The sequence below is a fragment of the Bos javanicus genome, chromosome 17, assembly GCF_032452875.1.
Source record: "Bos javanicus breed banteng chromosome 17, ARS-OSU_banteng_1.0, whole genome shotgun sequence".
NCBI classification, from domain to species: Eukaryota; Metazoa; Chordata; class Mammalia; order Artiodactyla; family Bovidae; genus Bos; species Bos javanicus.
In genome coordinates this window covers 35,508,030-35,525,345 of record NC_083884.1, presented here as the reverse complement: position 1 = coordinate 35,525,345, position 17,316 = coordinate 35,508,030, and the positions used below count along the sequence as shown (strand labels likewise).

Here is a 17,316-nt window from a genome sequence, read left to right as displayed (position 1 = left end):
ACCCTAATAAAGGAGCTGATAAATGACTGGATTCTAACGAGTTATTCAGTGATTTTAAAAGAGGTGTCCTCATAACGATCAGACCAGTGTCTCAAATTAATTTCTAACTATAAAAATGATGTTTATTTGCCACATTATGTATATATTTAATTTTTGTAAATATGTAAATAAAACTCTAAGATCCTTTTTATATAGAAGAGCTCCTAGGGAGTAGGATTTAAGATTGTGGCCATCAAAAGCCAAATAGTCTGATATGCAGAAATATTCAGGTTTTCCTTTGAAGGTGGCAACAACCTTAAACCCAAGTCTTTTTTTCTGTATTATATGTATCTCCCAACAGTGTGGCATAGACACATTTCCTCCTTCTTTCACAAATGGAGGCATTATAATGATTTCTTGATATTTCATACCAAAGGTAATGGTAGATTATCTTTAAAAAAAATCTTACTTGAATATGAGAGAAATGCTCTAAAAACTCAGTCTTGGAGAATAAATAATCAACATCTAGGTCAGGAGAACTGGAAACTGTTCAGTTGCCCCACATTTAGCCGGGCTAAGAAAGCTTTCTTGTCACTCAGGTGGTGCAGGGAGTCTGCACGGCACTCCTTGGACAGGTGTTTATTGGCTCATCACTTAGAGAGCCACATATATTATGGGATTATTCATAGCTGGTACACGTATTCATTTTAAAATACTTTTCCAGTTCCTTCTGGGTTAGAGAGAATATCACATTAAGGTGGAAAGAACAAGAAATGGATAGACTGACGGACATGGAAAAAGGGAGCAAGGGACGGTGAAAGGGAAATGGATTCATTATGACACAGATGCAAAATTCCCTAGTTAAGAACAATACAGCATTACAAATATACATGTAAAGGTATGGTTTGGTACTTTTCCATTAATTTTTCAATTGACCTCTTTGACCTCCTAAAGAAGAGTTTCTGACTAAAAGGGGGTTTCCTCACCACTCAGTTCTTTCTTTGGCTGGTCCTACAGCAAAACAGCGATCCTATATTTGGCCCTTCGGACAGTTGCCATGGAAATGAGAATGGCAAACACTTTCAGCTTTCTGGCTTCACTATGGGATCCAGCGTAGAACATGATTAAGCTGTCAGAGAACCTCCTGAAGTTAAGTTTTACCTGATAACTAAAAGTTTCCAGAAAAATGGTGACACATACGGGAAGGAAAATAGATTGCTTAACTCACTCTGAAAAATCCCTTTGATTCATAGACTGTCTGCATGATTGAAACATAAGAAAACCATGTCTTTCTCTAATCAGACTCTTCTCAATTCACACATTTGTACCTCAGGGAGCAAGTAAAACCTCCCTGTGCTTGTGTGAGGAGGAATCACATTAACAAAAGGAAAACGGGTCTCCTGAGTGCTGAAGAGACAAGAAAGCAAGATGCTAAATTAGGGATGAGAAGTGACAGAGTAAATGAGAGGGAGGGAATCCAATGCTGTTCAAACCATTTTTAAGGAAAATTACATATCTTATTTGTGGGGTGGAGGGATGTGAATGTCAAAGAATATTGGTTTTTCACAGCTGGAATCAGAGATGACTGGAAGCTTGAGGGGCTGCTCTACAATGGATTTGAAACTCTTTTTGTTCCATTTGTCCCAGACAAGACCTGGCTTCTCTGGGAAAACACTCTAGCTATCACTTTGAACCCACTGAGAAGTTCTGTTCTACATCACTGCCCCCTAATGAAGCTCTATCAGACAGAGTAAGGTCAGCAGTTTTTATACTGGAAGTAAAGAGGGCAGACCACTCCACGTAGTACCATGACTACAAACAAAAGAGCTGATTTGCAGACGCCAATAGAGAGCTACTTGGAAGAAGACTTTCCAGATATTGGCGGAACAGAAAAAAGAAGTTATAATTTGAAAAGATGATGTGCTCTATGTTCCATTTGGGATTGTTTAGTTCTTCTAGTTAGAAATATCCCTTCATCTGTATACTTGCTGGAGAGTGTGTAAATTATTATAGCCACTTTGGAGATCAATTTGGAAACATCTAGAGAAGTTGAAGATGCAGAGTTCATATGGCCCAACAATTTTACTACTAGATGACTACTATAGAGTGAATTGTGTTTGCCCAAAATTCATATATTGAAGCCTTAACTCCCAAAGGACTGTATCTGGAGGTAGGGTCCTTAATAAGTAATTAAGGTACAATGAGATCATTAAGGTGGGGCCCTAAACTGATAGGAAAAGAAGAGGTAGGAGCTCTCCTCTCCTTCTGTCTGCCATGTGAAAATAGAGCTGGAAGTGACCATCTACAACCCAAGGAGAGAGCATTCAGCAGAATCCAACCATGCTGACACCCTTATCTTGGACGTCCAGCCTCTAGAACTGTGAGAAAATGAATTTTTGCTGTTTAAACCACCCAACTTATGGTATTTCGTTACAGCAGCCAAAGCTAACTAAGACAGTGACTATTCTAAAAAAGTTCTTATGCATATGCCTGAAAGAAATATATAAAGATGTTCATTAGAGTATTGTTCCTAATAGTAAAAGTAAGGAAACCATCTGACTTCCATTAGAGAAAGAAATATCTTGTTCACATAACAGAATTCTATAGATCAGTTGAAATGAATGAACAATATTAGCATGTACCAATGTAAATAAATCTCAACAATATGTCAAGTAAAAAAATCAAGCTGACAAAATATATTTATATATACTGTCATGAAATGTTCAAAACACCCAAAATAATAGTTTATAAATTTAGAGGTACATATTTGTTATCATTAAAAGTACAAACATATGCAAGAACTTCTGAGAAGGGAGGTAAAAATGATACTTAAGGCAAGGGGGTGATTTTTGCTATATCTGTAATGTTTTATTTTTCAATACGAAATGAGATTTGTGCCAGTTTCAGCAGATTGTTCACATCTTTCAAATCTAAGTGGTAAATGCATAGTATCTGTTAATTACTTGCGGGTTTCACATATTTCATAAATAAAGGTTGTTTTCCCTTATCATCTGGTTTCAAACAGTACAAGAGTACATTTTAGATAGATAGTTTTCTTATCTACCTTTTGTATATGCTGCAATAGAAAGCCCAGAGAAGGTAGCTGTCATGACCAAAGTGACCAACTTGTAACTCGAGGATTAGAAAGTAGCTGTTTTTTTCTATGGTGTACCCTCTGTCTGTTAATTGCTTGTTATAGGGACAAGGACTCCAACTTGATCATCTAAGCCAGAAATACTCCAAATCCTGTCCAACTGTGGAAGGGAATGCTTGAACCCCCTGAACCCTCCCTGTCCTCCAAACCACATTCCATGATCACATCACCTGTTTTACTCACTCACGGATGTCAGCCCTCCTGAGCAGCGTTCAGATTTTCCAGTTTCAAACAAAAGAATATATAGAAGCAAGATTACTGATCTAGAAATTTTCCAAAGCAATTGAAAGGTTGGTAAATCTAAACATGGATTAACAGCATGAGAAAGAGTGGTCATTATACTGAATTTCTAAATTAATCTAAATAATTGAATTTCTTTAAAAAAGAAAAAGGATGACATGAAGGATGCCACAATATAATTCTGAAATAATAAGTAGAAAATATTCAGGGACATTAAGAATAAGAATTGGTTTTGCAACACCTAACATATACAGACCAAAGAAGAAAAAACAAATCCATTATCAGATGCATTTTATTATGTTTTATGTAGTTGGGGTGAGGAATTTTGGCTGCGTTGATTAGGTTGTGTTGACCCACTTCAGACACTTGATGGTATCCTTTAACCTACATTTCCTAGAAGATAAATAAGTAAATAAAAAAGACTTGGAGGAAGATTGAACTTATTTTGAGAAATAATGACTAAATATGCAAGTTATGCATAGTTTCATACTTCAAATTTACCAAAAATACACACTTGGGGAAAGATGCTATTACTCACGTACAGTGACTGGGTCACACACAGACACACACCCTAGGCCAGCCATAGAGAAGAGAATGGTCTCTCATCTTGCTCAAATCAGATTACTTTTTTTTTTTTTTCCATTGTCTGGATTTTACTGGTTCTCCAAAGTGTGTTTTCCACAGTGTTCTCACCTGTTGCTTCCATCATCAGAGCCCTATCTCTGTTTCCAAAAAAACCCCCACACAACTTAGCCTCCTGTTTATCTGGTTGTTTGAAATTTGTTTTTTTAATTCTATCTTGATAATTAGTATTTCTAAAACATTCTCTTTCTACATGCTCTGTGTCCTCAGGCTAGATGCCTCTGTGACATTTCCCTGCTGGGTTGGAGAACAGATGTTTTAACTCTAGTTCTCTGGGCAGGAAGGATGGCCGTAGTGCTTGGGTTAGCAGGGAAAACGTGAAGGCCCTGACACAGTTTCCATCCCATTATCAGACACTTCTCAGAACACAGTAGTTCAAGAGTGTTAGCCAGTGATAGTATGAGGTTGTTACTTGCATTTATAGCGTTTTACTTCTTATATTTTATATGGTTTGATATTTGATTTATCCACAATATATTCCTAAGAGAAGTAAAATGTATTTACATATTTCTAATAAAATGACAGAAGGAAACAATGTAACCAATGCACCTATATGTTTCCCTTTAATTTTAAAGTTAAAGGACCCCATTCTGGGACATAATTTACTTTGACTGTAAGTGTTCATTTTTTGAAGGGATTGGGGGCAGGAGGAGAAGGGGACGACAGAGGATGAGATGGCTGGATGGCATCACTGGCTGGATGGACGTGAGTCTGAGTGAACTCCGGGAGTTGGTGATGGACAGGGAGGCCTGGTGTGCTGCGATTCATGGGGTCACAAAGAGTCGGACACAACTGAGCGACTGAACTGAACTGAACTGAGTTAGTTCTTTTGTATGTTGCTTTTTCCCAAACTGAGTGTTATAGAACTGTGTTATTGAGTCTTTTGTTAAGCATGAAGGAAAAAAAGTGTTCCACTCTCAACTAAACTGGAGCTAGAAAAAATTAAATGTTTCATTTTGCAAGAGTTCAGAGTCTATATGATTATCCAGCACACAACCCAAGAGATGCTAAGGTAAACAGCGTAACAGCACCCTTCCTTCCTTTTTGATGTTGTATTGTGGGATGCTTATTAATATTACTTGAACACTGTATTTGTAAATCCTTAAGCAGGTTCTTTTTTTGCCATGCCTTGTGGCTTCTAGGATCTTAGTTCCCCAACCAGGGACTGAACCTGGGCCCTCAGCAGCGAAAGCACAGAGTCCTAAGCACAAGAACACCAAGGGATTCCCTTGACTTGTATTTCCAATTCATTTTTATAATAGTTTCCTAACCAAGTTTTAAATGCAATTGCATTTTTAAAACTTTAAATTATAAGCTTTATGTTCATAAAACTTTAGCTCATACACAGCTATGGTGTATAAAATGCAGACATCTTCACCCTCTCCCTAATCACACTCTCCTCTCCTAGAAGTAACCATTGTCAACAGTCTAGTGAGTCCCATTTTAGTCATTTTTTCATGAAATAATTGGATTCTTACCTCAGATAGAGGACAATGTCAAATGTCTTCAAAATTGTGTTGGAGGGAGAATTTAGCCATTTTTTAAAATCTTCAAATAGTATATTCCATGGCTTACATTTTGAATAGTGTCAGATTTAGTTTTAAGTGAAACTCTTGACTTTTTATTAACATAAATAACTACTTACCAAGAAAGTATGTTAAATAATAATACAGCTTCTATACATTTTCCCTCAAATTGTGCTAGATAAATTATATCTTTAATTTTGATCTTTCTTTAAATCCTTCACTAATTTAGGTCAAACTCTGAGGATAAGCATATATCAAACCAGGCCATCACTCATCAAACTGAGACAAAACCTCAACGCCCTCTAGTGGAGAGACTGTTCCATGCTCCATTACGTGGGACCAACCCTCTGACTCCCATGGGTAAGAGAAATTTGTGTGAGTTCATTTTTTAAAATATTTATCTATTTTAATTGACTGATGATTGGTTTACAATAGTGGTTTGATTTCTGTGATACATCAACATGAATTAACCACAGGTGTACTATATGAGCTCTTAATATTAGAATATTACTTCTTTCTTTTGTTTATTTAACAAATATTTAAATTTGTAATTTAAAATTTCCTGGTTAGAATGAACCATCACCAAGAACACAAGGGAAAATATTGGGTGGGGGGTGCCTATACACAAAATATCAATAACTTTGTTACTGTAATTAGTCTCTGATCTTCCAAGTTACCTGCTTGTCTTGACTGCCTACTCTTGGCCATATCATGACTCTCTACTATTGAATCTACAAAGAATTAAATCTATTCCTTTGTTTTAAAAAGTTATCTTTTTCTTTGGTTTTATTTCTCCAGATTTATCACTTCTCTTAAGTATCGCTTCATTAATTTTTCCAAACAACAGCAAAAATAACCACTGAATTCATTTTCTGTTTTTCTCCTCAGAATATGGTTTATCAGCCTTTCCCATTTATAACATGATGCCTGTTCCAAGGAATGATGAGAGCAGCAGAGCACAGTGGTTAAGAATAGAGGGGTGGAGCTAGAAGCACTGACTCCGAGTCCAAAGGAGCCATTTGCTATCCATATGATCTTGGACTAGTCACTTAGATCCTCATTTTCTTAGTTCCCTCATCTGTAAAATCAAAACGATGGTGACAGTACCCAGAAAGCCTAGGACTTAACTAAGAAAATCCATGTAAAGGAGGTAGAACAGTGCCTAACATGTAAAAAGCACTCGATGACTGTTACTTAATATTGCTATTTCATCAGTCTTATGAATAAATAATAAGGTAGCATGAATAAAAGATTTGAATCCAACCTCTTTTTTCAAATGCGGTTGTTCACTAGTCACCTTCTGTATTTTATATACCTACTAGAAGAAAACTATCTCCTGTGGAGAAATATCACAACATTTATTAATATAACCCCTCCAATTTTTTTATCCACAATATCTGGCTAAAAAACATCAAATAACTAAACGCCACAATTAAAAATAACAATAATAATAAACCTGGGATAATGAAGATATTGAAGTAATCAGACAGAGGACTTAAAATTAAAATAATAAATGGGTTCAATAAAACAGAATAAAATATGAAGAATTTCAACAGAAACCTGGATTCTATTAGATATGGCAGAACAGAGAACTTTTGGCAAACTGGAAAACAAGTAACTGAACTATAGTCTGCAGCCGAGAGAGAATAAGAAATAGAAAATACAAAAAAGAGTGTAAGAGATATATATATGAAGAATAATGATACAGTTTAACATGCATATTGGAGTTCTGGAAATAGAGAGGAAATGATAGTTCAGAAACAATATTTGAAGAAATATTAGCTACAAATGTTTCAAAGTTAACAAAAGACATTAAACCACAGAATCTAGCTATACTATGAGCCTCATGTAGAATAAAAGTATAAAGAAAACCACACTTGGCTACATCAGAGTTAAGCTGCTAATAACAAAGACAAATGGAAGCATCTTAAAGCACTCAGAGGGGGAAACAAAAAACCCACACATTACCTTCAAAGAAGCAGCAATAAAGAATGTGCTTACTTTACAACAGAAACGATGGAAATCAGAACAAAATGGAATGGCATGAAAATGTAAAAGAACAAAAATCCTTCCTACCTTCTCACCTAGAATTGTGTACAAAATAAAAATATTATTCAAAAAAAGAAGGCAAAAATTAAGACCTTTTCAGACAAAGAAAAGCTAAGTTTATCACCAGTAGATGTCTATGTTAACAAATACTATGGAGTTATTCAGGCTTAAGAGAATAATCTCAGATGGAACCATCAGGAATGAAGAGCACCAGAAAGGTATGTGGGTAATCTAAATGAATACAGACTGGTTTATAATATCTTGTGGGGATTTGAATATGTATAGAAGTAAAATATATGACAATAGCACAATAAAAGAGAGAGATAAATGGAGTTAAACTTTTGATTATAATATAAAATTCTATATGGGGGGAACTGGTAAAAGTACTAATTAAAGATAAACTGTAGTAAGTCTAGGATCTCCAAAATTTACTGGTTCAGAACAATCATAGCATTTACTTTGCTTACAAATCTGTAATTTACACAGAGTTCAGTGGGGACATCTTGTCTCCACTCAGAATCAGCTAGAATGGCTCAAAGTCTGGACTGTGGATCCATCTGAAGGCTCGTAACTTGCTTGGCTAGTTTGTTAATATTAGCTATTGGCTAGAAACTCCATGGGGTCATGCCCAGAATACCTACTTGTGGCTGGTCTACATGGCTGCTTGACAAAGCATGGTGGCTGGGCTGGATGCTTAGAGAGCCTGGCAGAAGCTATATCACTTTTACTAATCTATCTTCAGAAGTCATGTGTCATTCCATTATATTCTGTTGGTTGGAAGCGAGTCACTAGGGGCAACCCATATTCAAAGGAAGACTAAAAGTCCTCCTGTTGATAGGAGGAATATCAAAGAATTCGTGGACATGTTTTTTTTTTTTTTTCAGCTATACCAAAAGAATCACTATTTTCCTTGTTCCTTTTTTTTTTTTAATTGAAGTTTCATTGATTAACAACGTTGTGTTAATTTCTGATAAAGCTCTTAGAGGAAAACATAGGCAGAACACTTAGTGACATAAATCAAAGCAAGATCCTCTATGACTCACCTCCTAGAGTAACAGGGGGACCTAATTAAACTTAAAAGCTTTTGCACAGCAAAGGAAACTATAAACAAGGTGAAAAAACAACCCTCAGAATGGGAGAAAATAATAGGAAATGAAACAGCTGACAAAGGATTAATTTCCAAAATATATAAGCAGCTTGTACAAGTCAATACCAGAAAAACAAACAACCCAATCAAAAAGTGGGAGAAAGACCTAAGCAGACATTTCTCCAAAGACATACAGATGGCTAACAAACACATGATAAGATGCTCAACATCACTTATTATTGTGCTGAACTTAGTTCGCTCAGTAGTGTCCAACTCTTTGTGATCCCATGGACTGTATGTATAGTCTGTCAGGCTCCTCTGTTCATGGGGATTTTCCAGGCAGTAATACTGGAGTGGGTTGCTATGCCCTCCTCTGGGGGATCTTCTCAACCCAGGGATTGTTATTAGAGAAATGGAAATCAAAACTACAGTGAGGTATCAACTCATACCAGTTAGAATGGCCTTCATCAAGAAGTCTACAAACAATAAATGCTGAAGAAGGTGTGGAGAAAAGGAAACCCTCTTGTACTATTGGAATGTAAATTGATACAGCCACTATGGAAGAAAGTATGGAGATTCCTTAAAAAACTAAGGAAAAAACACTGTATGACCCAGCAATCCCACTCCTAGGCATATACCCTGAGGAAACCAAAACTGAAAAATACACATGTACCCCAGTGTTCATTGCAGCACTATTTATGATAGCTAGAACTTGGAATCAACTTAAATGTCCATTGACAGATGAATGGATAAAGAAGCTGTGGTACATGTATACAATGGAATATTACCCAGCCATAAAAAGGAATGCATTTGATCAGTTCTAAAAAGGTGGATGAAAGTGAAAGTGGAGAGTGAAAAAGTTGGCTTAAAACTCAACATTCAGAAAACTAAGATCATGGCATCTGGTCCCATCATTTCATGGGAAACAGATGGGCAAACAGTGGAAACAGTGTCAGACTTTATTTTGGGGGGCTCCAAAATCACTGCAGATGGTGACTGCAGCCATGAAATTAAAAGACACTTACTTCTTGGAAGGAAAGTTATGACCAACCTAGATAGCATGTTGAAAAGCAGAGACATTACTTTGCCAACAAAGGTCCATCTAGTCAAGGCTATGGTTTTTCCAGTGGTCATATATGGATGTGAGAGTTGGACTGTGAAGAAAGCTGAGAGCCGAAGAATTGATGCTTTTGAACTGTGGTGTTGGAGAAGACTCTTGAGAGTCCCTTGGACTGCAAGGAGATCCAACCAGTCCATTCTGAAGGAGATCAGCCCTGGGATTGCTTTGGAAGGACTGATGCTAAAGCTGAAACTCCAGTACTTTGGCCACCTCATGCGAAGAGTTGACTCATTGGAAAAGACTCTGATGCTGGGAGGGATTGGGGGCAGGAGGAGAAGGGGACGACAGAGGATGAGATGGCTGGATGGCATCACTGACTCAGTGGACGTGAGTCTGAGTGAACTCCGGGAGTTGGTGATGGACAGGGAGGCCTGGTGTGCTGCGATTCATGGGGTCGCAAAGAGTCGGACACGACGGAGAGACTGAACTGAACTGAACTGAAGAAGGTGGATGAACCTAGAGCCTATTATACAGAGTGAAGTAAGTCAGAAAGAGAACGATAAATATAGTATACTAACATATATATGGAATCTAGAAAGATGGTACCGATGAATTTATTTGTAGGGAAGCAATGGAGAAACAGATATAGAGAACAGACTTATGCAAAAGAGCAGGGGAAGGAGAGGGTAAGATATATGGAGAGAGTAACATGGAAACTTTTATATTCCCATATGTAAAATAGATAGCCAATGGGAATTTGCTGTATGAGTGAGGAAGCTCAAACAGGGGCTCTGTAACAACCTAGGGAGGTGGGATGGGGAAGGAGAAGGGAAGGAGTTTCAAGAGGCAGGGGATATGTGGCTCAGTGGGTAAAGAATCTGCCTGCAATGCGGGAGACCTGGGTTCAATCCCTGGGTTGGGAGGATCCCCTGGAGAAGGGAAAGGCTACCCACTCCAGTATTCTGGCCTGGAGAATTCCAAGGACTGTATAGCCCATGGGGTTGCAAAGAATCGGACACAACTGAGCAACTTTCACTTTCACTTTAGATGGCTGATTCATGTTTGACAGAAAACAAAATTCTGTAAAACAATTATCCTTCAATTAAAAAATTAATTTAAAAATGTGTTAATTTATGCTGTACAGCAAAGTTATTCAGTTATATAATCATACGTATACATTATTTTTTAATACTCTCTTCCATTATGATTTGTCATAAGATCCTGACTATAATTTTCTGTGCTATATAGTAGAACCTTGTTGTTTACTCATTTGAAAAGACCCTGATGCTGAGTAAGATTGAGGGCAGGAGGAGAAGGGGATGACAGAGGATGAGATGGTTGGATGGCATCACCGACTCAATGGACATGAGTTTCGGTAGACTCCAGGAATTGATGATGGACAGGGAGGCCTGGTGTGCTGTGGTTCATGGGGTTGCAAAGAGTCGGACAGGACTGAGCGACTGAACTGAACTGTTGTTTACTCATCCCATGTATATAAAAAGCTTACATCTGCTAACCCCAACCTCCCAGTCCATCTCTCCTCCAACTTCCTCCCCCTTGTCAACCACAAGTTTGTTCTCTATGTCTGTGAGTCTGTTTCTATTTCACAGATAGGTTTGATAATCGCTCAGTCACGTCCGACTCTGCGATCTTATGGACTATATAGCCTGCCAGGCTTCTCTGTCCATGGAATTCTCCAGGCAAGAATACTGGAGTGGGTTGCCATTTCCTTCTCCAACAGATGTTTATTTGTGTCATATTTTAGATTCCACGTGTAAGTGACATCATCTGGTATTTGTCTTTCTCTGACTTACTTCACTTAGTATGATTATCTCTAGTTGCATCCATGTTGCTGCAAATGGCCTTATTTCGTGGCCGAGTAGTATTCCATTGAATATATGTACCACATCTTCTTTATCCATTTATCTGTGGATGGTCATTTAGGTTGTTTCTATATCTAGGCTACTGTGAATAGTGTTGCTATGAACATGAGGGTGAATATATCTTTTTTCATTAGAGTTTTATCTAGATATACGTCCAGAAGTGGGATTGCTGGATCATATGATAATTCTATTTTTAGTTTTCTGAGGAAACTCCATACTGTTTTGCACAGTGGTTGTACCAACTTACATTCCCACCAGCAGTGTAGGAGGATTTTTCTGCACATCCTCTCCAGCATTTGCTCTTTGTAGAGTTTCTAATGGTGGTCATTCTAAATGGTGGTGTGAAATGGTACAATAAAGCTAGAGTAAATAGCATAGAAAAGATACAATAGGATGGTGGTGGTGGTTTAGTCGCTAAGTCGTGTCCAACTCTTGCGACCCCATGGACTGTAGTCTGCCAGGCTCCTCTGTCCATGGGATTCTCCAGGCAAGAATATTGAAGTGGGTTGCCATTTCCTTCACTATATAATAGGATAAACAAACTCAAAAGTTTGTTCTTTGACAGTTCTAATAAAACCTCTAGCAAGATCAATTAAGTAAAAATTAGGGCATAAATAAACAATGTTAGTATTGAAAAAAGGGATCTAACTAAGATTCAACAGAGCTATATTTAATTAAAAAGGTTTTCATATTCATTACAAACATAGTTTCTTTCCAGTATTGGCTCTGATGGTTAATAGGAGTGGACAACGAATGGAGGTTCACTAGATCCTTCTGCAGCTGAGTGTTTAGCAGCCTGCTCTAGTCCATCAACATGTTGGCTAATAACTTCCCTCACACAGGACTCTCTCCACATTACCAGTGTAAGTGACACAAACTTATGATGCCTAACAGTGTGGACATGAATGGTTTTTTTCAACTTTTTTTTATTGAAGTACAACATTCACACAAATGCACAAACCAAATAAACAGCTCAGTGGATTGAGGCAATGTAAACACTTGTGTAATGACTACACAAGCCAAGGTATATGAAGTTACCAACACTTAAGAAATCCCCTGCAAGCCCCCTCCTATCTACTGCTTCCTCCCTCTTCCCCAAGGTAATCACTATTGTGACTTCTAACTTTACAGTTTATATATGCCTGGGTTTTGAACTTTAGAGAAATTGCATTTATGGAGAACATACTTTTGTTCCTGGCTTCTTTCAGTCAATGCTTTTTGCAATTCTCCAATGCTGTTGCATATAGGTGACTTTGTTTTTTTCATTATCATAAGCTAGCTAGATAGATCAGAGAAGGCAATGGCACCCCACTCCAGTACTCCTGCCTGGAAAATCCCATGGATGGAGAAGCCTGGTAGGCTGCAGTCCATGGGGTCGCTGAGGGTCGGACACGACTTGAGCGACTTCACTTTCACTTTTCACTTTCATGCATTGGAGAAGGAAATGGCAACCCACTCCAGTGTTCTTGCCTGGAGAATCCCAGGGACGGGGGAGCCTGGTGGGCTGCCATCTATGGGGTCACACAGAGTCAGAAATGACTGAAGTGACTTAGCAGCAGCAGCAGCTAGATAGATAACTATATAAATGTATTTTTATACATTCTACTATTGATGGACATTTAGAGTATTTTTAGTTTTTGGCTATAATGTATACTGCTACCATGAGCATTTTTTATATGTCTTGTGGCCCATACGTGCACACATTTCTGTTGGATATGTTCCTAGGAAAGCATGCTGGTCATAACATATGTTCCTCTTTATTGAATAATGCCACCTGTTTTCAAAGCAGTTGAAGCATTTACACTCTTAACAGCAGTAGTTGAGAATTATGTTGATTCACATTCTTGTCAACATTTGGAATGACTGGTTATTTCCGTTTCAGCCATTCTGGTAGATTTAGAATGCTCTCATGGTGATGGTAATTTGCATGGCCCTTGTATTAGTTTCATGTGGCCGTTGAAGCAAATTATCATAAGCTTGATGGCTTAAAGCAACAGAAATGTATTCTCTCACAATTCTGGAGTCCAAAAATTTGAAATCAGTTTTTGGGCCAAGATTAAGAAGTTGGCAGGGATACACTGCTAACAGGTGAGAATCCACCCCTTAAGTCTTCCATCTCCTGGTGGCTGCCAGCATTCCTTAGCCATGTCACTCTGCCTCCAGTGTTACATTGCCTACTCTTCTATGTGTCAAATGTCCTTCTGCCTCTCTTTTACATGGACACTTGTGATTACATTTAGGGCCCACCAGATAATACAGGAAATCTATCTCATGATCCTTAATTGTATCTGCAAAGTCCTTTTTTGTCATAGAAGAAGATAACATTCATATTTTTCAGCAACAAGGATATCTCCTGAGAGGCCATTATTCAGCATAAAACATTCCTTATTTTGATTAATTTTCATGGGTTTTTGACCACTTGAGTATCTCCTTCTATGATGTCTGCTTAAGTCTTTTGCTCAGTGTTTTAAATTGGGCTATCTTTTTCTTGGGGCTTCCCACATAGCTCAGTGGTAAAGAATCCACCTGCCAATGTAGGAGACTCAGGAGATGTGGGTTCGATCTCTGAGTTGGGAAGATCCCCTGGAAGAGGAAATGGCAACCTATTCCAGTATTCTTGCCTGGAAAAATCCCATGGACAGAGGAGCCTGGCAAGCTACAGTCCATGAGGTCACAAAGAGTCAGACATGACTGAGTACAAGAGCACATCTTTTTCTTCCTGATTTTTAAGCAGTTATTTACATATATTCTACATAAAAGTATTTAGTCAAGTATATTTATTGAAAATATCTCTTTCCACTTAGTAGCTTATGTCTTCATATTCTCTCTGTCCTGTTGGTTTTTATTTTTTACTTTTTTGGCCACACCATGTGGCATGTGGGATCTTGGTTCCCCAGCAAGGGATTGAACCAAACCCCTGCAGTGGAAGCTTGGAAACTTAACCACTGGACTGCCAACAAAGTCCCTTCATATTTTCTTTTTATGAAGAGAAGTTCTTAGTTATAATATAGTCCAATTTATCCATTTATTTTCATTTAAAGTTAGTGTTTTTTTGTATCCTAATTAAGAATCTGATTTCAAGGTTATGATGGTATTTTCCTAGGTTATCTCCTGAAAGCTTTATATTCTTTCCATATATAGATTGGCAATCATTTACAATTAATTTTAATGTATGATGGGAGTTTGAGATCATGTTTTCTCTTATTCCTTATGGATATTCTGTTGACTCAGAACCATTCATTATAATGAAAATGTCTCACTGATGTGCACAGTCATGATTTCTCTTAAATCAATGTATTATTCTGTTTCAGGACTTTCTGTTCTATTCAATTGGTTCATTCCTCTTTCCTAATCAACCCCATACTATTTTATAGGACTTCCTTGGTGGTCCAGTAGTTAAGACTCAGAACTTCCACTGCAGGGTACACGGGTTCGATACCACGTCAGGGAACTAAGATCCCCATGGCATGCAGGTGTGGCAAATAACAAACAAAAAATCACACAGTATTTCATCGACTGTGGCTCTATAGTAAATCTTGATATTCAGGCAAGCTAGTCCTCTCACCTTTTTCTTCAAGTGTGTATTGATCTCTTGGATTTCCATAAATTTTAGATTCAGCTTGTCATTTTCCACACAGGCTAGGTTTTTGTTTGCACTGTATCTATAATCAATACTGGGAGAACTGGCATCTTTATAATATAGTTTTTTAATCCATGAATAAAATTTAATATTCCTCTTTTTATTAAAGTCTTCTTTGTCTCCATATTCTTTTACAAATTTTGATATAGAAGATTTCTGTATCTTCATTAGATTTACCCATGGGATTTTTATATTTTTATATAAATTTATATTTTATTTTATAAATTTATATATAAATTTTTATAAAAACTATTATATTAGTCGCTTCAATTTTTCATTTTCCAGTTATTTGTACCTGGTATGTGAAAATACAATTGTATTATATTTGCATTTAATATAACCACCTTGCATCCAACAATGTCTAAGTTCTTTTGAATATTCTGTGTATACATCATGTCATCTGCAAATAAAAAGAACTTTATTCTTCCTCTGCTGACTAAGCTAATCAGTACAGTGTTGAACAGAAGTTAGCGATAAAGGACATTCTGTTCTTAATCCTCAGCTCAGAGAGGAAGATTTGAATGTTTTGCAATTAAGATGATGTTTTAAGGTTTTGAAGATACCTTCATACAGTTAACAGAAATTCTCTCCTATTCCTGGTTTGCCACAGCTTTTATAATGAATAGAGTTTAAATTTTATCAGGTGCAACACTTTTTTCCCTACTGAAATGATTACATGATTTTTGGTTTTTATTCTAAAATGTGATACATTAATTACATTGATCAAATTTCAAATGCTAAATAAATCTTGTTTTTCTGAAACAAACCTAACTTGGTTAAAAATGCATTGTCCTTGTAGCTTCTGGTAAAAAAGTTTTGCTAACCTCACAAACCAAGTTTGGAAGAGTTATTTCTATTTCTGTTCTCTGGAAAAATTAAATATTCTCTTCATTAAGTGGCAGAAATCACCAACACACTCTTTGGAACTAGAGTTTCCTTTGTAGGAACAATTTTAATTTTCAGATTCAATTTCTTTAATAATTAAAAAATTGTTTAGATTTTGCTACATATTCTTGTTTCCTTGGCTTGCTGCTTATTCCCAGGTCTGATTGTGATCCATCCAATATGCATTTTCATCCATTTTGATGTTTGTTGTTAGTCTGTTTTTATAGTTGTCAAGATTCTATCAGCACCAGCCTTGAAATCATCCCCTATTTTAGTGCTGCCTGAAGCCCAGTAGTTACTTTCAGTGCCAACAACCTGCTTGTTAGCAACTAAAATATCAATCAGAACTCCAGGACATTTATAACAATCAATGGCTCTGAGGAAAGGGTCATTTGAGCGTCAGCTTCAGGGTTGCAGGAACAACCTTTAATAGAAAATTTTTAGGAGTCCGCTCATTGGTGGGCTGAAGTTCTCTTAATATCCAAGTGCTATGGTCTGAATATTTATGTGTGCCTCCCCCCACCCCCAAATCCTGGACTCATATGTTTAAATCCTAACCCCCAAAGGTGATGCTATTTGTTGGTGGGGCCTTTGGGAAATGCTCAGGTCATGACGGTGGAGCTCTCATGAATAGGATTAGCGTTCTTATAAAAGAGATCCCACGGAGCTCCCTAACCTCTTCCAATGAAAAGCCTCCAATGGAGAAAGCCCTTACTTGACCATGCTGTCCTGACTGATCTCAAACTTCCAGACTTCCAAACCACGAGAGATATATTTCTATGGTTTATTCTGTGGTATTTTGTTATAGCTGCCCAAACAGACTAAGGCACCAAGCTACAAAGATGAGGGAGAAAATTTGCTGTTTCATATATGTGGTTGAAAGTGAGTAGTCAGAAAACAGAAGCATCCTAATAAATGGTGTTGCTATATGGTTATATTCTCATGTGATAAGTCTAATTAATCTTCTCTTTATTTAGTATCAGTTCAGTTCAGTTCAGTCATGTCTTTGTGACCCCGTGAATCGCAGCATGCCAGGCCTCCCTGTCCATCACCAACTTCCGGAGTTCACTAAACTCATGTCCATTGAGTCGGTGATGCCATCCAATCACCTTGTCTTCTGTCGTCCCCTTCTCCTCCCGCCTTCAATCTTTCCCAGCATCAGGGTATTTTG

The 17,316-nt window shown here is 37.4% G+C and overlaps 1 long non-coding RNA gene across 1 annotated transcript; it reads left to right on the top strand.

Moving 5' to 3' along the window:
• The first annotated feature begins 251 nt into the window (after positions 1-251).
• On the top strand, positions 252-6,906 carry LOC133228648 (uncharacterized). Its single transcript, XR_009730310.1, has 3 exons — positions 252-4,834; positions 5,771-5,901; positions 6,430-6,906. It is a non-coding gene; the product is annotated as an uncharacterized LOC133228648 (long non-coding RNA).
• The last annotated feature ends 10,410 nt before the right edge of the window (positions 6,907-17,316 follow it).